General features: G+C 40.1%; 1 long non-coding RNA gene across 3 annotated transcripts in view; it reads right to left on the reverse strand.

Moving 5' to 3' along the window:
- The window catches only part of LOC137642155 (uncharacterized), a 67,608-nt gene extending 45,038 nt beyond the window's left edge, over positions 1–22,570 (reverse strand). For 2 of the 3 annotated variants that reach the window (XR_011044654.1, XR_011044656.1), the window contains exon 1: positions 22,458–22,570. This is a non-coding gene — a long non-coding RNA (uncharacterized lncRNA). Of the gene's footprint in view, positions 1–22,371 lie in introns of all 3 variants that reach the window. The other variant, XR_011044655.1, reaches the window with a different exon arrangement.
- Positions 22,571–23,061: the final 491 nt, after the last annotated feature.

A 23,061-nucleotide genomic window follows, 5' to 3' on the forward strand; every position in this document is an offset into this window, starting at 1 on the left:
TCGATGTGTTATAGCAGACAAGCCAAAACCCGTTCGATGTGTTATAGCAGACAAGCCAAAACCCGTTCGATGTGTTATAGCAGACAAGCCAAAACCCGTTCCATGTTTTATAGCAGACAAGCCAAAACCCGTTCCATGTTTTATAGCAGACAAGCCAAAACCCGTTCCATGTTTTATAGCAGCAAGCCAAAACCCGTTCCATGTTTTATAGCAGACAAGCCAAAACCCGTTCCATGTTTTATAGCAGCTAAGCCAAAACCCGTTCCATGTTTTATAGCAGATAAGCCAAAACCCGTTCCATGTTTTATAGCAGCTAAGCCAAAACCCGTTCCATGTTTTATAGCAGCTAAGCCAAAACCCGTTCCATGTTTTATAGCAGCAAGCCAAAACCCGTTCCATGTTTTATAGCAGCAAGCCAAAACCCGTTCCATGTTTTATAGCAGACAAGCCAAAACCCGTTCCATGTTTTATAGCAGATAAGCCAAAACCCGGTCTATGTTACCCGTTCGATGTTTTATAGCAGACAAGCCAAAACCCGTTCCATGTTTTATAGCAGACAAGCCAAAACCCGTTCCATGTTTTATAGCAGATAAGCCAAAACCCGTTCTATGTTACCCGTTCGATGTTTTATAGCAGACAAGCCAAAACCCCTTCCATGTTTTATAGCAGACAAGCCAAAACCCGTTCCATGTTTTATAGCAGACAAGCCAAAACCCGTTCCATGTTTTATAGCAGACAAGCCAAAACCCGTTCCATGTTTTATAGTAGACAAGCCAAAACCCATTCTATGTTTCATAGTAGACAAGCCAAAACCCATTCTATGTTTCATAGAGACAAGCCAAAACCCGTTTCTATGTTTATAGCAGACAAGCCAAAACCCGTTCGATGTGTTATAGTAGACAAGCCAAAACCCGTTCCATGTTTTATAGCAGACAAGCCAAAACCTGTTCCATGTTTTATAGTAGACAAGCCAAACCCATTCTATGTTCTATAGCAGACAAGCCAAAACCCATTCGATGTTTTTAGCAGACAAGCCAAAACCCGTTCCATGTTTCTATAACAGACAAGCCAAAACCCGTTCCATGTTTTATAGCAGACAAGCCAAAACCCGTTCCATGTTTTATAGCAGACAAGCCAAAACCCGTTCATTTTACGTTTTATAGCAGACAAGCCAAAACCCATTCCATGTTTTATAGCAGACAAGCCAAAACCCGTTCCATGTTTTATAGAGACAAGCCAAAACCCATTCCATGTTCTATAGCAGACAAGCCAAACCCATTCGATGTTTATAGTAGACAAGCCAAAACCCGTTCCATGTTTTATAGCAGACAAGCCAAAACCCGTTCCATGTTTTATAGCAGACAAGCCAAAACCCGTTCCATGTTTTATAGCAGACAAGCCAAAACCCGTTCCATGTTTTATAGCAGACAAGCCAAAACCCGTTCCATGTTTTATAGCAGACAAGCCAAAACCCGTTCGATGTTTATAGTAGACAAGCCAAAACCCATTCTATGTTCTATAGCAGACAAGCCAAAACCCGTTTGATGTTTATAGCAGACAAGCCAAAACCCGTTCGATGTTTATAGCAGACAAGCCAAAACCCGTTCCATGTTTATAGCACACAAGCCAAAACCCGTTCGATGTTTATAGCAGACAAGCCAAAACCCGTTCGATGTTTATAGCAGACAAGCCAAAACCCGTTCCATGTTTATAGCAGACAAGCCAAAACCCGTTCCATGTTTATAGCAGACAAGCCAAAACCCGTTCCATGTTTTATAGCAGACAAGCCAAAACCCGTTCCATGTTTTATAGCAGACAAGCCAAAACCCGTTCCATGTTTTATAGCAGATAAGCCAAAACCCGTTCTATGTCATGTTTTATAGCAGATAAGCCAAAACCCGTTCCATGTTTTATAGCAGACAAGCCAAAACCCGTTCCATGTTTTATAGCAGACAAGCCAAAACCCGTTCCATGTTTTATAGCAGACAAGCCAAAACCCGTTCCATGTTTTATAGCAGACAAGCCAAAACCCGTTCCATGTTTATAGCAGACAAGCCAAAACCCATTCTATGTTTTATAGCAGACAAGCCAAAACCCGTTCCATGTTTATAGCAGACAAGCCAAAACCCGTTCCATGTTTTATAGCAGACAAGCCAAAACCCGTTCCATGTTTATAGCAGACAAGCCAAAACCCGTTCCATGTTTATAGCAGACAAGCCAAAACCCGTTCCATGTTTTATAGCAGACAAGCCAAAACCCGTTCCATGTTTTATAGCAGACAAGCCAAAACCCGTTCCATGTTTTATAGCAGACAAGCCAAAACCCGTTCCATGTTTATAGCAGACAAGCCAAAACCCGTTCCATGTTTTATAGCAGACAAGCCAAAACCCGTTCCATGTTTTATAGCAGACAAGCCAAAACCCGTTCCATGTTTTATAGCAGACAAGCCAAAACCCGTTCCATGTTTTATAGCAGACAAGCCAAAACCCGTTCTATGTTTATAGCAGACAAGCCAAAACCCATTCTATGTTTATAGCAGACAAGCCAAAACCCTTCTAGGTTCTATAGCAGACAAGCCAAAACCCGTTCGATGTTTATAGTAGACAAGCCAAAACCGTTCCATGTTTCATAGCAGACAAGCCAAAACCCGTTCCATGTTTTATAGCAGACAAGCCAAAACCCATTCTATGTTCTATAGCAGACAAGCCAAAACCCATTCCATGTTTTATAGTAGACAAGCCAAACCCGTTCCATGTTTTATAGCAGACAAGCCAAAACCCGTTCCATGTTTTATAGCAGACAAGCCAAAACCCGTTCCATGTTCTATAGCAGACAAGCCAAAACCCCATTCTATGTTTTATAGCAGACAAGCCAAAACCCATTCGATGTTCTATAGCAGACAAGCCAAAACCCGTTCCATGTTCTATAGCAGACAAGCCAAAACCCATTCGATGTTTATAGTAGACAAGCCAAAACCCGTTCTATGTTTATAGCAGACAAGCCAAAACCCGTTCCATGTTTATAGCAGACAAGCCAAAACCCGTTCCATGTTTTATAGCAGACAAGCCAAAACCCGTTCCATGTTTTATAGCAGACAAGCCAAAACCCGTTCCATGTTTTATAGTGACAAGCCAAAACCCGTTCCATGTTTTATAGCAGACAAGCCAAAACCCATTCCATGTTTATAGCAGACAAGCCAAACCCGTTCCATGTTTTATAGCAGACAAGCCAAAACCCGTTCATGTTTTATAGCAGACAAGCCAAAACCCGTTCCATGTTTTATAGCAGACAAGCCAAAACCCGTTCCATGTTTTATAGCAGACAAGCCAAAACCCGTTCCATGTTTTATAGCAGACAAGCCAAAACCCGTTCCATGTTTTATAGCAGACAAGCCAAAACCCGTTCCATGTTTTATAGCAGACAAGCCAAAACCCGTTCCATGTTTTATAGCAGACAAGCCAAAACCCGTTCCATGTTTTATAGCAGACAAGCCAAAACCCGTTCCATGTTTATAGCAGACAAGCCAAAACCCGTTCCATGTTTATAGCAGACAAGCCAAAACCCGTTCCATGTTTTATAGCAGACAAGCCAAAACCCGTTCCATGTTTATAGCAGATAAGCCAAAACCCGTTCCATGTTTTATAGCAGACAAGCCAAAACCCGTTCCATGTTTTATAGCAGACAAGCCAAAACCCGTTCCATGTTTTATAGCAGAAGCCAAAACCCGTTCCATGTTTTATAGCAGACAAGCCAAAACCCGTTCCATGTTTTTAGCAGATAAGCCAAAACCCGTTCTATGTTTTTTAGCAGACAAGCCAAAACCCGTTCCATGTTTTATAGCAGACAAGCCAAAACCCGTTCCATGTTTATAGCAGATAAGCCAAAACCTGTTCATGTTTTATAGCCAGTTCCATGTTTTATAGCAGATAAGCCAAAACCCATTCCATGTTTTATAGCAGACAAGCCAAAACCCGTTCCATGTCTTATAGCAGACAAGCCAAAACCCGTTCTATGTTACCCGTTCCATGTTTTATAGTAGACAAGCCAAAACCCATTTCATGTTTCATAGCAGACAAGCCAAAACCCGTTCCATGTTTTATAGCAGACAAGCCAAAACCCATTGTTCCATGTTTTATAGCAGACAAGCCAAAACCCGTTCCATGTTTTATAGCAGACAAGCCAAAACCCGTTCCATGTTTATAGCAGACAAGCCAAAACCCGTTCCTTGTTTTATAGCAGACAAGCCAAAACCCGTTCCTTGTTTTATAGCAGAAAGCCAAAACCGTTCCATGTTTATAGCAGACAAGCCAAAACCCGTTCCATGTTTATAGCAGACAAGCCAAAACCCGTTCCATGTTTATAGCAGACAAGCCAAAACCCGTTCCATGTTTATAGCAGACAAGCCAAAACCCGTTCCATGTTCTATAGCAGACAAGCCAAAACCCGTTCCATGTTTTATAGCAGACAAGCCAAAACCCGTTCCATGTTTTATAGCAGACAAGCAAAACCCGTTCCATGTTTTATAGCAGACAAGCCAAAACCCGTTCCATGGTTTATAGCAGACAAGCCAAAACCCGTTCCATGTTTATAGCAGACAAGCCAAAACCCGTTCCATGTTTTATAGCAGACAAGCCAAAACCCGTTCCATGTTTTATAGCAGAAAGCCAAAACCCGTTCCATGGTTTATAGCAGACAAGCCAAAACCCGTTCCATGGTTTATAGCAGACAAGCCAAAACCCGTTCCATGGTTTATAGCAGACAAGCCAAAACCCGTTCCATGTTTATAGCAGACAAGCCAAAACCCGTTCCATGTTTATAGCAGACAAGCCAAAACCCGTTCCATGGTTTATAGCAGACAAGCCAAAACCCGTTCCATGTTTTATAGCAGACAAGCCAAAACCCGTTCCATGGTTTATAGCAGACAAGCCAAAACCCGTTCCATGTTTTATAGCAGACAAGCCAAAACCCGTTCCATGTTTTATAGCAGACAAGCCAAAACCCGTTCCATGTTTTATAGCAGACAAGCCAAAACCCGTTCCATGTTTTATAGCAGACAAGCCAAAACCCGTTCCATGTTTTATAGCAGACAAGCCAAAACCCGTTCCATGTTTTATAGCAGACAAGCCAAAACCCGTTCCATGTTTTATAGTAGACAAGCCAAAACCCATTCCATGTTTTATAGTAGACAAGCCAAAACCCGTTCCATGTTTTATAGTAGACAAGCCAAAACCCATTCGATGTTCTATAGTAGACAAGCCAAAACCTATTCGATGTTCTATAGTAGACAAGCCAAAACCCGTTCCATGTTCATAGTAGACAAGCCAAAACCCATTCGATGTTCTATAGTAGACAAGCCAAAACCCATTCTATGTTCTATAGTAGACAAGCCAAAACCCGTTCCATGTTTTATAGTAGACAAGCCAAAACCCGTTCCATGTTTTATAGTAGACAAGCCAAAACCCATTCGATGTTTTATAGTAGACAAGCCAAAACCCGTTCCATGTTTTATAGTAGACAAGCCAAAACCCGTTCCATGTTTTATAGTAGACAAGCCAAAACCCATTCGATGTTCTATAGCAGACAAGCCAAAACCCATTGTATGTTCTATAGCAGACAAGCCAAAACCCGTTCCATGTTTATAGCAGACAAGCCAAAACCCGTTCGATGTTTATAGCAGACAAGCCAAAACCCGTTCGATGTTTATAGCAGACAAGCCAAAACCCGTTCGATGTTTTATAGCAGACAAGCCAAAACCCGTTCCATGTTTATAGCAGACAAGCCAAAACCCGTTCCATGTTTTATTGCAGACAAGCCAAAACCCGTTCCATGTTTTATAGCAGACAAGCCAAAACCCGTTCCATGTTTTATAGCAGACAAGCCAAAACCCGTTCCATGTTTTATAGCAGACAAGCCAAAACCCGTTCCATGTTTTATAGCAGACAAGCCAAAACCCGTTCCATGTTTTATTGCAGCAAGCCAAAACCCGTTCCATGGTTTATAGCAGATAAGCCAAAACCCGTTCCATGTTTTATAGCAGACAAGCCAAAACCCGTTCCATGTTTTATAGCAGACAAGCCAAAACCCGTTCCATGTTTTATAGCAGACAAGCCAAAACCCTTCCATATTTTATAGCAGCTAAGCCAAAACCCGTTCCATGTTTTATAGCAGACTAAGCCAAAACCCGTTCCATGTTTATAGCAGACAAGCCAAAACCCGTTCCATGTTTTATAGCAGACAAGCCAAAACCCGTTCCATGTTTTATAGCAGACAAGCCAAAACCCGTTCCATGTTTTATAGCAGACAAGCCAAAACCCGTTCCATGTTTTATAGCAGACAAGCCAAAACCCGTTCCATGTTTTATAGCAGACAAGCCAAAACCCGTTCCATGTTTTATAGCAGATAAGCCAAAACCCGTTCTATGTTACTTCGATGTTTTATAGCAGAAAGCCAAAACCCGTTCCATGTTTTATAGCAGACAAGCCAAAACCTGTTCCATGTTTTATAGCAGACAAGCCAAAACCCGTTCCATGTTTTATAGTAGACAAGCCAAAACCCATTCTATGTTTCATAGTAGACAAGCCAAAACCCATTCTTTGTTTCATAGTAGACAAGCCAAAACCCATTCTATGTTTCATAGACAAGCCAAAACCCTTTCTATGTTCTATAGCAGACAAGCCAAAACCCGTTCGATGTGTTATAGTGGACAAGCCAAAACCGTTCCATGTTTTATAGCAGACAAGCCAAAACCTGTTCCATGTTTTATAGTAGACAAGCCAAAACCTGTTCCATGTTTTATAGTAGACAAGCCCAAACCCATTCTATGTTCTATAGCAGACAAGCCAAAACCCATTCGATGTTTTTTAGCAGACAAGCCAAAACCCGTTCCATGTTCTATAGCAGACAAGCCAAAACCCGTTCGATGTGTTATAGTAGACAAGCCAAAACCCGTTCCATGTTTTATAGCAGACAAGCCAAACCCCATTCTATGTTTTATAGCAGACAAGCCCAAACCCATTCGATGTTCTATAGCAGACAAGCCCAAACCCATTCCATGTTCTATAGCAGACAAGCCCAAACCCGTTCCATGTTTATAGCAGACAAGCCAAACCCATTCCATGTTCTATAGCAGACAAGCCAAAACCCGTTCCATGTTTATAGCAGACAAGCCAAAACCCGTTCCATGTTTTATAGCAGACAAGCCAAAACCCGTTCCATGTTTTATAGCAGACAAGCCAAAACCCGTTCCATGTTTTATAGCAGACAAGCCAAAACCCGTTCCATGTTTTATAGCAGACAAGCCAAAACCCGTTCCATGTTTTATAGCAGACTAAGCCAAAACCCGTTCCATGTTTTATAGCAGACAAGCCAAAACCCGTTCCATGTTTTATAGCAGACAAGCCAAAACCCGTTCCATGTTTTATAGCAGACAAGCCAAAACCCGTTCCATGTTTTATAGCAGACAAGCCAAAACCCGTTCCAGTTTTATAGCAGACAAGCCAAAACCCGTTCCATGTTTTATAGCAGACAAGCCAAAACCCGTTCCATGTTTCATAGTAGACAAGCCAAAACCCATTCCATGTTTTATAGCAGACAAGCCAAAACCCGTTTGATGTTATAGGTAGATAAGCCAAAACCCGTTCCATGTTTTATAGCAGACAAGCCAAAACCTATTCCATGTTTTATAGTAGACAAGCCAAAACCCATTCGATGTTTTATAGTAGACAAGCCAAAACCCATTCTATGTTCTATAGCAGACAAGCCAAAACCCATTCGATGTTTTATAGTAGACAAGCCAAAACCGTTCCATGTTTTATAGTAGACAAGCCAAAACCCATTCTATGTTCTATAGCAGACAAGCCAAAACCCATTCGATGTTTTATAGTACAAAAGCCAAACCCATTCTATGTTTTATAGTAGACAAGCCAAAACCCATTCTATGTTTTATAGCAGACAAGCCAAAACCCATTCGATGTTTTATAGTAGACAAGCCAAAACCCATTCGATGTTCTATAGCAGACAAGCCAAAACCTGTTCGATGTGTTATAGTAGACAAGCCAAAACCCGTTCGATGTTTTATAGCAGACAAGCCAAAACCCATTCGATGTTTTATAGAGACAAGCCAAAACCCATTCGATGTTTATAGCAGACAAGCCAAAACCCATTCCATGTTTTATAGAGACAAGCCAAAACCCATTCGATGTTTTATAGCAGACAAGCCAAACCCCATTCGATGTTCTATAGCAGACAAGCCAAACCCCATTCTATGTTCTATAGCAGACAAGCCAAACCCCATTCTATGTTCTATAGCAGACAAGCCAACCCATTCGATGTTCTATAGCAGACAAGCCAAAACCCGTTCGATGTTTATAGTAGACAAGCCAAAACCCGTTCGATGTTTATAGCAGACAAGCCAAAACCCATTCGATGTTTATAGCAGACAAGCCAAAACCCGTTCGATGTTTATAGCAGACAAGCCAAAACCCGTTCCATGTTTATAGTAGACAAGCCAAAACCCATTCCATGTTTATAGTAGACAAGCCAAAACCCATTCCATGTTTTATAGCAGACAAGCCAAAACCCGTTCCATGTTTTATAGTAGACAAGCCAAAACCCATTCGATGTTTATAGCAGACAAGCCAAAACCCATTCCAAGTTTTATAGCAGACAAGCCAAAACCCATTCGATGTTTTATAGCAGACAAGCCAAAACCCGTTCCATGTTTTATAGTAGACAAGCCAAAACCCATTCGATGTTCTATAGTAGACAAGCCAAAACCCATTCTATGTTCTATAGCAGACAAGCCAAAACCCGTTCGATGTTTATAGCAGACAAGCCAAAACCCGTTCGATGTTTATAGCAGACAAGCCAAAACCCGTTCGATGTTTTATAGCAGACAAGCCAAAACCCGTTCCATGTTTTATAGCAGACAAGCCAAAAACCGTTCCATGTTTTATAGCAGACAAGCCAAAACCCGTTCCATGTTTTATTGCAGACAAGCCAAAATCCGTTCCATGTTTTATAGCAGACAAGCCAAAACCCGTTCCATGTTTTATAGCAGCAAGCCAAAACCCTTCCATGTTTTATAGCAGACAAGCCAAAACCCGTTCTATGTTTTATAGCAGCAAAGCCAAAACCCGTTCCATGTTTTATAGCAGACAAGCCAAAACCCGTTCCATGTTTTATAGCAGATAAGCCAAAACCCGTTCTATGTTACCCGTTCGATGTTTTATAGCAGACTAAGCCAAAACCCGTTCCATGTTTTTTAGCAGACAAGCCAAAACCCGTTCCTTGTTTTATAGCAGACAAGCCAAAACCCGTTCCATGTTTTATAGCAGATAAGCCAAAACCCCTTCTATGTTACCCGTTCGATGTTTTATAGCAGATAAGCCAAAACCCGTTCCATGTTTTATAGCAGACAAGCCAAAACCCGTTCCATGTTTTATAGCAGACAAGCCAAAACCCGTTCCATGTTTTATAGCAGACAAGCCAAAACCCGTTCCATGTTTTATAGTAGACAAGCCAAAACCCATTCTATGTTTCATAGTAGACAAGCCAAAACCCATTCTATGTTTCATAGTAGACAAGCCAAAACCCGTTCTATGTTCTATAGCAGACAAGCCAAAACCCGTTAAATGTGTTATAGTAGACAAGCCAAAATCCGTTCCATGTTTTATAGCAGACAAGCCAAAAACTGTTCCATGTTTTATAGTAGACAAGCCAAAACCTGTTCCATGTTTTATAGTAGACAAGCCCAAACCCATTCTATGTTCTATAGCAGACAAGCCAAAACCATTTCGATGTTTTTTAGTAGACAAGCCAAAACCCGTTCCATGGTCTATAGCAGACAAGCCAAAACCCGTTCGATGTGTTATAGTAGACAAGCCAAAACCCGTTCCATGTTTTATAGCAGACAAGCCCAAACCCATTCGATGTTCTATAGCAGACAAGCCCAAACCCATTCGATGTTCTATAGCAGACAAGCCCAAACCCATTCGATGTTCTATAGCAGACAAGCCCAAACCCATTCGATGTTCTATAGCAGACAAGCCCAAACCCATTCGATGTTCTATAGCAGACAAGCCCAAACCCATTCGATGTTCTATAGCAGACAAGCCCAAACCCATTCGATGTTCTATAGCAGACAAGCCAAAACCCGTTCCATGTGTTATAGCAGACAAGCCAAAACCCGTTCCATGTGTTATAGCAGACAAGCCAAAACCCGTTCCATGTGTTATAGCAGACAAGCCAAAACCCGTTCCATGTGTTATAGCAGACAAGCCAAAACCCGTTCCATGTGTTATAGCAGACAAGCCAAAACCCGTTCCATGTTTTATAGCAGACAAGCCAAAACCCGTTCCATGTTTTATAGCAGACAAGCCAAAACCCGTTCCATGTTTTATAGCAGACAAGCCAAAACCCGTTCCATGTTTTATAGCAGACAAGCCAAAACCCGTTCCATGTTTTATAGCAGACAAGCCAAAACCCGTTCCATGTTTTATAGCAGACAAGCCAAAACCCGTTCCATGTTTTATAGCAGACAAGCCAAAACCCGTTCCATGTTTTATAGCAAACAAGCCAAAACCCGTTCCATGTTTTATAGCAGACAAGCCAAAACCCGTTCCATGTTTCATAGTAGACAAGCCAAAACCCATTCTATGTTCTATAGCAGACAAGCCAAAACCCGTTTGATATGTTATGGTAGATAAGCCAAAACCCGTTCCATGTTTTATAGCAGACAAGCCAAAACCTGTTCCATGTTTTATAGTAGACAAGCCAAAACCCATTCTATGTTTCATAGACAAGCCAAAACCCTTTCTATGTTCTATAGCAGACAAGCCAAAACCCGTTCGATGTGTTATAGTAGACAAGCCAAAATCCGTTCCATGTTTTATAGCAGACAAGCCAAAACCTGTTCCATGTTTTATAGTAGACAAGCCAAAACCTGTTCTATGTTTTATAGTAGACAAGCCCAAACCCATTCTATGTTCTATAGCAGACAAGCCAAAACCCATTCGATGTTTTTTAGTAGACAAGCCAAAACCAGTTCCATGTTCTATAGCAGACAAGCCAAAACCCGTTCGATGTGTTATAGTAGACAAGCCAAAACCCGTTCCATGTTCTATAGCAGACAAGCCAAACCCCATTCTATGTTTTATAGCAGACAAGCCCAAACCCATTCGATGTTCTATAGCAGACAAGCCCAAACCCATTCGATGTTCTATAGCAGACAAGCCCAAACCCATTCGATGTTCTATAGCAGACAAGCCCAAACCCATTCGATGTTCTATAGCAGACAAGCCCAAACCCGTTCCATGTGTTATAGCAGACAAGCCAAAACCCGTTCCATGTTTTATAGCAGACAAGCCAAAACCCGTTCTATGTTTTATAGCAGACAAGCCAAAACCCGTTCCATGTTTTATAGCAGACAAGCCAAAACCCGTTCCATGTTTTATAGCAGACAAGCCCAAACCCGTTCCATGTTTTATAGCAGACAAGCCAAAACCTGTTCCATGTTTTATAGCAGACAAGCCAAAACCCGTTCCATGTTTTATAGCAGACAAGCCAAAACCCGTTCCATGTTTTATAGCAGACAAGCCAAAACCCGTTCCATGTTTTATAGCAGACAAGCCAAAACCCGTTCCATGTTTTATAGCAGACAAGCCAAAACCCGTTCCATGTTTCATAGTAGACAAGCCAAAACCCATTCTATGTTCTATAGCAGACAAGCCAAAACCCGTTTGATATGTTATGGTAGATAAGCCAAAACCCGTTCCATGTTTTATAGCAGACAAGCCAAAACCTGTTCCATGTTTTATAGTAGACAAGCCAAAACCCATTCGATGTTTTATAGTAGACAAGCCCAAACCCATTCTATGTTCTATAGCAGACAAGCCAAAACCCATTCGATGTTTTATAGTAGACAAGCCAAAACTCGTTCCATGTTTTATAGTAGACAAGCCAAAACCCATTCGATGTTCTATAGCAGACAAGCCCAAACCCATTCGATGTTTTATAGTACAAAAACCCAAACCCATTCTATGTTTTATAGTAGACAAGCCCAAACCCATTCTATGTTTTATAGCAGACAAGCCAAAACCCATTCTATGTTTTATAGAAGACAAGCCAAAACCCATTCGATGTTTTATAGTAGACAAGCAAAAACCCATTCGATGTTCTCTAGCAGACAAGCCAAAACCCGTTCGATGTGTTATAGTAGACAAGCCAAAACCCGTTCCATGTTTTATAGCAGACAAGCCAAAACCCATTCGATGTTTTATAGAAGACAAGCCAAAACCCATTCGATGTTATATAGTAGACAAGCCAAAACCCATTCTATGTTTTATAGAAGACAAGCCAAACCCCATTCTATGTTCTATAGCAGACAAGCCCAAACCCATTCGATGTTCTATAGCAGACAAGCCAAAACCCATTCGATGTTCTATAGTAGACAAGCCAAAACCCATTCGATGTTCTATAGTAGACAAGCCAAAACCCGTTCCATGTTCTATAGTAGACAAGCCAAAACCCATTCGATGTTCTATAGTAGACAAGCCAAAACCCATTCGATGTTCTATAGTAGACAAGCCAAAACCCATTCTATGTTCTATAGTAGACAAGCCAAAACCCGTTCCATGTTTTATAGTAGACAAGCCAAAACCCATTCGATGTTCTATAGTAGACAAGCCAAAACCCATTCCAAGTTTTATAGTACACAAGCCAAAACCCATTCGATGTTCTATAGTAGACAAGCCAAAACCCGTTCCATGTTTTATAGTAGACAAGCCAAAACCCATTCGATGTTCTATAGTAGACAAACCAAAACCCATTCTATGTTCTATAGCAGACAAGCCAAAACCCGTTCGATGTGTTATAGCAGACAAGTCTAAACCCGTTCGATGTGTTATAGCAGACAAGCCAAAACCCGTTCGATGTGTTATAGCAGACAAGCCAAAACCCGTTCCATGTTTTATAGCAGACAAGCCAAAACCCGTTCCATGTTTTATAGCAGACAAGCCAAAACCCGTTCCATGTTTTATAGCAGACAAGCCAAAACCCGTTCCATGTTTTATAGCAGACAAGCCAAAACCCGTTCCATGTTTTATAGCAGACAAGCCAAAAACCGTTCCATGTTTTATAGCAGACAAGCCAAAACCCGTTCCAGGTTTTATTGCAGCCAAGCCAAAACGCGTTCCATGGTTTATAGCAGATAAGCCAAAACCCGTTCCATGTTTTATAGCAGCTAAGCCAAAATCCGTTCCATGTTTTATAGCAGATAAGCCAAAACCCGTTCCATGTTTTATAGCAGCTAAGCCAAAACCCTTTCCATGTTTTATAGCAGCTAAGCCAAAACCCGTTCCATGTTTTATAGCAGCTAAGCCAAAACCCATTCCATGTTTTATAGCAGACAAGCCAAAACCCGTTCCATGTTTTATAGCAGATAAGCCAAAACCCGTTCTATGTTACCCGTTCGATGTTTTATAGCAGACAAGCCAAAACCCGTTCCATGTTTTATAGCAGACAAGCCAAAACCCGTTCCTTGTTTTATAGCAGACAAGCCAAAACCCGTTCCATGTTTTATAGCAGATAAGCCAAAACCCGTTCTATGTTACCCGTTCGATGTTTTATAGCAGATAAGCCAAAACCCGTTCCATGTTTTATAGCAGACAAGCCAAAACCCGTTCCATGTTTTATAGCAGACAAGCCAAAACCCGTTCCATGTTTTATAGCAGACAAGCCAAAACCCGTTCCATGTTTTATAGTAGACAAGCCAAAACCCATTCTATGTTTCATAGTAGACAAGCCAAAACCCATTCTATGTTCTATAGCAGACAAGCCAAAACCCGTTCGATGTGTTATAGTAGACAAGCCAAAATCCGTTCCATGTTTTATAGCAGACAAGCCAAAACCTGTTCCATGTTTTATAGTAGACAAGCCAAAACCTGTTCCATGTTTTATAGTAGACAAGCCAAAACCTGTTCCATGTTTTATAGTAGACAAGCCCAAACCCATTCTATGTTCTATAGCAGACAAGCCAAAACCCATTCGATGTTTTTTAGTAGACAAGCCAAAACCCGTTCCATGGTCTATAGCAGACAAGCCAAAACCCGTTCGATGTGTTATAGTAGACAAGCCAAAACCCGTTCCATGTTCTATAGCAGACAAGCCAAACCCCATTCTATGTTTTATAGCAGACAAGCCCAAACCCATTCGATGTTCTATAGCAGACAAGCCCAAACCCATTCGATGTTCTATAGCAGACAAGCCCAAACCCATTCGATGTTCTATAGCAGACAAGCCCAAACCCATTCGATGTTCTATAGCAGACAAGCCCAAACCCATTCGATGTTCTATAGCAGACAAGCCCAAACCCGTTCGATGTTCTATAGCAGACAAGCCCAAACCCGTTCGATGTTCTATAGCAGACAAGCCCAAACCCGTTCCATGTGTTATAGCAGACAAGCCAAAACCCGTTCCATGTGTTATAGCAGACAAGCCAAAACCCGTTCCATGTGTTATAGCAGACAAGCCAAAACCCGTTCCATGTTTTATAGCAGACAAGCCAAAACCCGTTCCATGTTTTATAGCAGACAAGCCAAAACCCGTTCCATGTTTTATAGCAGACAAGCCAAAACCCGTTCCATGTTTTATAGCAGACAAGCCAAAACCCGTTCCATGTTTTATAGCAGACAAGCCAAAACCCGTTCCATGTTTTATAGCAGACAAGCCAAAACCCGTTCCATGTTTTATAGCAGACAAGCCAAAACCCGTTCCATGTTTTATAGCAGACAAGCCAAAACCCGTTCCATGTTTCACAGTAGACAAGCCAAAACCCATTCTATGTTCTATAGCAGACAAGCCAAAACCCGTTTGATATGTTATGGTAGATAAGCCAAAACCCGTTCCATGTTTTATAGCAGACAAGCCAAAACCTGTTCCATGTTTTATAGTAGACAAGCCAAAACCCATTCGATGTTTTATAGTAGACAAGCCCAAACCCATTCTATGTTCTATAGCAGACAAGCCAAAACCCATTCGATGTTTTATAGTAGACAAGCCAAAACTCGTTCCATGTTTTATAGTAGACAAGCCAAAACCCATTCGATGTTCTATAGCAGACAAGCCCAAACCCATTCAATGTTTTATAGTAGACAAGCCCAAACCCATTCGATGTTTTATAGTAGACAAGCCCAAACCCATTCTATGTTTTATAGTAGACAAGGCCAAACCCCTTCTATGTTTTATAGCAGACAAGCCAAAACCCATTCTATGTTTTATAGAAGACAAGCCAAAACCCATTCGATGTTTTATAGTAGACAAGCCAAAACCCATTCGATGTTCTATAGCAGACAAGCCAAAACCCGTTCGATGTGTTATAGTAGACAAGCCAAAACCCGTTCCATGTTTTATAGCAGACAAGCCAAAACCCATTCGATGTTTTATAGAAGACAAGCCAAAACCCATTCGATGTTTTATAGTAGACAAGCCAAAACCCATTCTATGTTTTATAGAAGACAAGCCAAAACCCATTCGATGTTTTATAGTAGACAAGCCAAACCCCATTCGATGTTCTATAGCAGACAAGCCAAACCCCATTCTATGTTCTATAGCAGACAAGCCAAACCCCATTCTATGTTCTATAGCAGACAAGCCCAAACCCATTCGATGTTCTATAGCAGACAAGCCCAAACCCATTCGATGTTCTATAGCAGACAAGCCAAAACCCATTCGATGTTTTATAGTAGACAAGCCAAAACCCGTTCGATGTGTTATAGTAGACAAGCCAAAACCCGTTCCATGTTTTATAGCAGACAAGCCAAAACCCGTTCCATGTTTTATAGCAGACAAGCCAAAACCCGTTCCATGTTTTATAGCAGACAAGCCAAAACCTGTTCCATGTTTTATAGTTGACAAGCCAAAACCCATTCGATGTTCTATAGCAGACAAGCCAAAACCCATTCGATGTTTTATAGTAGATAAGCTAAAACCCGTTCTAAACTTTTTATCCAATGGTAAATAAAAAAAAACCTGACAAAATATCTGATAAGAAATCCAGATATCCTTTGTAGGAGGGATTAGAGATCCCATTCTAAAACGTGTAATTAGAATGAAAATATAATCCAACATATTGACAATATCTCATGGGGTCATTTCTGTGAAAGTAACAATAATGGTACAGGCTACACAAACTATTGAATAAAATTCGCTTCATAGCCTGATGTGTAAATTTATAAAATTTAAATGAAAGAAAACTTTAAAAATTTAACAAGTATTTGTACTTTCAAATTTACATCCACTGGTTGGCAACAAAAAGCTAAAATATATTTCCCTTGAAACGCATAAACTATCTTTACAGTTCTTGCTAGGACTGATGAAAAAATATTATTTATCAATCTATCTCCAAAAGGAACATTGGATATTCAATGGATAAGTTAAAAAGATAACTAACCAGCTAAAATGTCTTTCCTGCACTTACCCAATATCGAGGGGACCTACACGTTAACGCTGAACACCACAAACAGGGAATTACCGTATCTCTTAACTAGCAATCTGTAAATCTTAATAAGAGCTGTGATTTACTTAAGCATATTTACTGCTATAGGTCTTATTTTCGATAATTAGACTTACCCTAATAAATTATGAAATATTTAAAGAGTTACAAATTTCACTTTAAGCTTAAAGTATTAACGTCCTTGCACTACTAAATTGATTATACTATTTTCCTACTAAATCCTCTACTAAATCTTTCCACTAATTTCAGTACCATTGAGTCATTCGAATCAGATCGCTTGCTTTTACTCGTAGGGTTACTCAAAATAGTAACATACTGGCCTCGTTTAGGTCTCCTATCGGTTCCCTATGGACATCTCCCATTTACGGTTTCTTACAAAAACCTTATCTTTTACGGGTTGGTAACCGTAATATCACTTTTATGTCAATATATCAGGGGTCTGTAGTCATTCTTAGTAATTCTAAGATGGAGCTGGGGGGAGATAACCTGCTGCTTCCTCCGGTGCCTTAGATGACCGCGGAGGTAGCAGCAGTAGGGGATTCAGCATTATGAAGCTTCATCTGTGGTGGAATTGTGGGAGGTTGGGCTGTGGCACCCTAGCAGTACCAGCTGAACTCAGCAGAGTCCCTGGTTAGGCTGGAGGAACGTAGAGAGTAGTCCCCTTTTTTTGTTTTGTTTCTTTGTTGATGTCGGCTACCCCCCAAAATTGGGGGAAGGGCCTTGGTATATGGATGGATATCAGGTGTCTGGGGAGAGAGAAAACTCTTACCAGACGCGTTCCCCGGGTGGCGGATGGGGGAACCCCTAGGAATTAAACTCTTAGGGCTGCTCTGAGTATGTTGAATAAGGAGCCGTGGACCAAACGACCGAGGTGCTGACAGTATATTCAGCAATAGGTTAGGACAGGCCTAGCAAGCCGCTAACTTTATCTTTAAAGCTCGAGAAACTCAAGGATCAGTTGTCAGATGGAAAAATAGGCGACGAAAATGGAAACTTCTTAGGAAAAATTTTAAGATAAACTGAATTTTTATATCCGGTGTTAAAAACAAATGATTATCAAAGTTCAAAGTTGGAGCAAATGCTTTTTTGTTGACCAGGCGGACATAAGTCTTTTTATAGTTTATTGATGACATTTGTTTTTGATGTTGTTAATAGTTTATATATGACATGTCTGTTTTGATGTTACTTATTTTAGAATGATTTATTGTTAATTTGTTCTCTTCATTTATTTATTTCCTTATTTCCTTTCCTCACTGGGCTATTTTTCCCTGTTGGGGCCCCTGGGCTTGTAGCATCTTGCTTTTCCAACTAGGGTTGTAGCTTGGATAGCAATAATAATAATTTATTCCAGGATTGTTTTTTATTTGCTACCGCAAATTTTTAGCAGACTGGAAATTAAAAGGTTTTAAGTTTTATCAGAACTTTTTTTTCATTCATCACCCAAAGAATCTTTATGAATTGATCTGCCATATAAAAATTTGATAAATATTTCGCCACACCCATTAAATTTTCTCTAAACTAATCTAACACAAAAGAAAAAAAAAGTGGCAAGATTGCTTAGGGCAAATTTTGAAATTTATAATTAAAAAAAAATCCTGAAATATAAATTAGATTTACCTAGAATACGGCAAACAAAGATTCTAATTCCCTAGTGCTAATACTTCTGATATAAAGCTGTTTCATTATCTCAATCAGGAGGTTGTGTGTTTACATTTCACCAGCCTAAATAAAACAATAGTTACAGATAAATTAATAAAAGATTATAGGCTAACTTGTAAGTGAGTAGAGTTGGCCCGTCATCCAGAGCGCCATCAGGATCCAAGAGTTTAAAATTAGTTTTCACTATTTCGAGATTAGACCAGTTTAGATATTTCTCAAACATATAAATGCTATTATAGAGGGAACTGACCTGCCCTGGAGGTCTACACTCTAGTCTCTCTTTACTTGTGAGAAAGACAATCTATTAGTATCTCATTACTCGTGTCGCTAATAACTCATAATCGATTCTTAGAGACAAATTAGTTTTTGTTACAGGTCTGCACCTTGAGTACCTTATACCATTAGCTTTTATAACCTGTAATAATTCAGTTTACATACAAAACCTTTCAACGTTTAAGTAAAACCGAATGCCAACTCCTACTTATCTCACTATCAACATTTCCTAGAGAATTTTTTACCCGGGAACTAGCAGTTTGGAAAACTTTGGATAACTTGCACAAATCTGAAAGTTATGGAAACTTGCCTTACAGCCACCTACAGTATACCATTTCAAAATGCCATTTGGAGCCTTTGTAGGGTGACGGCCAGATCCCGTAGTAAACGGGATTATTCTGAACTGGCCGTCGTTCTAATAAACCCACCTAACCTATGCTAAAAGCCATATCCTTACCCAGGGGGGCTTCGCTCCCCTCACCCCCCCCCCCCCCCTTACACAACAGTTTCCTTACCTACGAGTACGACAGGAGAAGCTAACTTGAAAAACCCACCTAACCTATGCTAAAAGCCGTGTCCTTACCCAGGGGGCTGTGCCCCCCCGGACCCCCCCCCCCCTTACACAACATAAATATTTAAGATCAATAGACCATTTCCAAACGTTTTTATTCTATACAAGATAACAGTCTGAGCGATAACAAGCAAATTAGGACGCATGACCGTAGCGCTACAAACTACCCTGCCATTTATAAGTTCCAGTATAATTTGAAATAATAGTCCATGGCCTATTGATGCAAGTTAGTAAAGTACACTGTAAAATAGCCACTTGAAAATATTATAATATTTCACTGCAAATTTTTCTTTTTTTTTACCTGTTCAAGTGGTGATAATCCACTAGCCTAAATGCTCTATACAAGAGTTATGAAGACTTTTCTGAAGGAGAAAGACTTAGAGATACCAAGTAAAATTCTTTTAGCTTTTCGTACTGACAAAAGCTACGAAAAGTATTAGCTTGAACATTATGCAGATCGTAATCTTCGTTAACAATAATATTAGAATTGAGAACGTGAAGTTAGGATAAAATTAGGTTAATGGGTATTTTTAAATATAAAATATGCTATACTATTAACAAATAAAATTTGATTAATTTAATTAACCCACCGATGATGTACAAAGGTATCCGAAATATTGATACTAAGCCTCTAAGAAACTAAGAAAAAATTAAAAGAAAAAAATCCATAAGTATGAAAGCTGGGGACTTATTATACATTCTAACATTCCTTATGGAAGCTTATACATTCTAATCATCCTTATGGAAGTTTAATTCTAATTTTGTATTTAATATCCATTATATCTAGTTTTGGATTCCACTGGTTTCCTACCTTCACCTTTAGTCATAACTGAAAATCCAGTGTTATTAACCTATTATAAAAACTTTTCGTAACCAAAGAATCTATTTGTAAACTAAAATTCTTACTTAATTTCCAAAGAAAACTGAAGACTTTCTTGTTCTTTATACGCTTCGATAGTGTGGATTTGACAAACTATGTGGAGCGAAATACCAAATGCCTTGTAATCAATATAAAATGACTAAAGGTCCTGTAGAGAGTAGTGCTCCCCTAATATATGGGACCAGAAAAGCAGCCCTTAAGGTAAATATTCTTGCTGCTCCATTATGGGAAGCGGAGGAGTTGAACTCACCAAACACGAGTGTCATTATTACGGAGATTTACTTTCAAACGAGTACCAATAGCTAGACTAAAGGTGTGTTTCAAGCAAAATGAAATTACACTAAATGGAAAATTTACAGTTTCATCCATTATGGGAAATCTATTATAATAATATATTTCCCGTGTAAAGCAAGTCTTTTGTAGTATTTCTGTAAAATATCTGTCGCAAATGCCTAGTTCTTTATATATCGACGATCAAACTCACGCTACTCATGTCATCCTCCCAGATATTTTCTAAGTCTGTTGTTATTGTTGACTGTGTCTTGTATTTGCTTAAATGAGCCCTGTAACCACTATAATCCGCTGACAAACTAGTCCACTATGAAGTCTTACACGTTTGGCCAATCAGAGCGCCTGTCCACTATGACGTCATACATGTTTGGCCAATCACAGCGCCACAATACAATATCTTCCCAGGCATTTCATTTCGTTTTTAGACATGGAGACCACAGAAAGGGCGTCATCTCATGTTGCACAAGAAGTTGAAATTCCATTTTCTTGTCCTGACTGTTTCGTAACTTACAATGAATTTGTTGAAAAACTAGTGCATTTGTGCCAGAGACACTATTTAATTTTACAAAATCAAAATTGGCCTGCATGTCAAGGAACATTCCCAACGGCTTCACGTTTTCCTCAAAGCAGCAGCACATCTTGATGAACCAACAGTTTAAGGTAAGCTTCATTAATTTATAGAGTATATTATAATGGTGACAGTATAACGATGTATGCAGCAGTACCATCCCTTTGGATTTGGTTTGATGGATGTGTTAGGTAGTGGCTGTAAAGGGGGGGGGGGTGGCCTCGCAGGGGTAGGCCTAGGTAGGGGTACAGGGCCCTAGGTTAGGTGGTTGTATTAGGTTCGGTAGTGTCCCAAATTTCACTGTGGCCTTAAGGGGGGGGTCGCAGGGGGGGGCGGAGCCCCCCCCCCCCCCCGGTAGGCCTAGGTAGGGGTACAGAGCCCCTAGGCTAGGTTAGGTGGGTTTATTAGGTTCAGTAGTGCCCTGAAAATCACTGGCCTTAAGGGGGGGGACGAAGGCAGAGCCCCCCCCCCCCCGGTAGGCCTAGGTAGGGGTACAGAGCCCCTAGGCTAGGTTAGGTGGGTTTATTAGGTTCAGTAGCGCCCTGAAAATCACTGGCCTTAAGGGGGGGACGAAGGCAGAGCCCCCCCCCCCCCCCCCGGTAGGGCTAGATAGGGGTATAGGGGGAGGGGTGGTGGAAGGATAAGTATTCATTTATTGCAAATATCATTTGACGCCCCCCCCCCCCCCACCCAAAACCCCGGTTCCCACCTGGTGTCCCCCATAATTGTTGGGATGAAGTAGGGTCTTTCTGCATTCTAGAACAACTTAATAAATCTCCAAATCGGATGGTTTGCGGTCAAAATAAACGTTAAATTCGTTGGAACTCACTATTTCTGATGCAACAAATATATTTTTATTCCAGTTCCCCCATAATGGATGAAACTGTAAATTTACCCACTAAATTATTTAATTCCCCGAGAGAAATAAATCTTCAAACTCTAGTCGTGGTGGAACTAACGACCAATATGGAAAAAAAAGTTGACAAACCATCCCGGAGCGTGTGAATATTTGAAATGTTAATGAGTTCAAAAAACCAGTTAATGAATACGATGTACAACAAAATCACTCGAAGCGAATTAAACTTCGCATGCGCACGTGCGCAGTAACCCGTAACCAATCTCTCTAAAGTTATAAATGGACTTGGCAAAAGAATTGACGAGTACATTTTCTGTAGATCGATACGTAAAGTTATGCTACACACCCCCTTCAGCGAAAACCATGCAAAGATACTCGGTATTCGTCCATTTCTTATAGAAAATTTCAATTCCGCTAGAAATTAGTATCTCATTAGTCGTGTCGCTAATAACTTATAATCAATTCCTCGAGACAAATTAGTTTTCGTTACAGGTCTGCACCTTGAGTACCTTATACCATCAGCTTTTGTAACCTGTAGTGATTTAGTTTACATACAAACACTTTCAACGTTTAAGGAACACAGAATGCCAACTCCTACTTTTCTCACCATCATGGTCAAGTCACGATCACTTCGATTTTAAAGTACTACGAACACTAAACTCATACCACACTATAGTGAAGCTCACTAGAATTATCACAACCGATAGCCATTTTGTAAAATGGATAAGTGTTTATATAACCACTTAAAACAATAGAAATTTACCTATGGGTCACTGTTCAATAACCATTATAAACCATATTTCTAAGGTTAAAAGCTCCTTCCGTAGGAATTCAATCCGTTACACTTACAGCTTACATAAATGGCTGCCATGCTTTCTCTCCGAGATCCTCTTCTCAATGTTTTGACCAATGACGCAACCGTGTTACATTTTGTTTTCAGAAAAGAAGCAAATGAGTGTCCTGATTGGTTAAGACAAACAAGGACTCTAAAGGAATGTTGTCTTGCTTTTAACTAACACTGACATCTGTTGGGAAAAATATAAACATCTAGGCAAAACTATGAAATTGTTGAAGAGCAAAATTATGACAAAACGATAACGAATTTTACTGTTTATATATATATATATATATATATATATATATATATATATATATATATATATATATATATATATATATATATAATGTATTATTTCAAAATTTCTTATATATTGAAGCTATTAGCCAATTTACAGTGTGTGGAAGCTCGCACCATTTGGAAATGTAAGAGAATTTCTCTCACACTCTCGAAACAGGACGAGAATTAGTGAGAATTTTTAGTATGGGAGTTGCAGGATAATGCTCACTTATACATTAGGTAAAGTCAAGGTCTTTTAAATATACTCCGAGTATATTCAAAGGACCTCGGGTAAAGTATTTTTCTCGAGTATCATACCTGTGAGAGAGTCTTAAA

This window comes from Palaemon carinicauda, chromosome 6, assembly GCF_036898095.1.
Source record: "Palaemon carinicauda isolate YSFRI2023 chromosome 6, ASM3689809v2, whole genome shotgun sequence".
Lineage (NCBI taxonomy): Eukaryota > Metazoa > Arthropoda > Malacostraca > Decapoda > Palaemonidae > Palaemon > Palaemon carinicauda.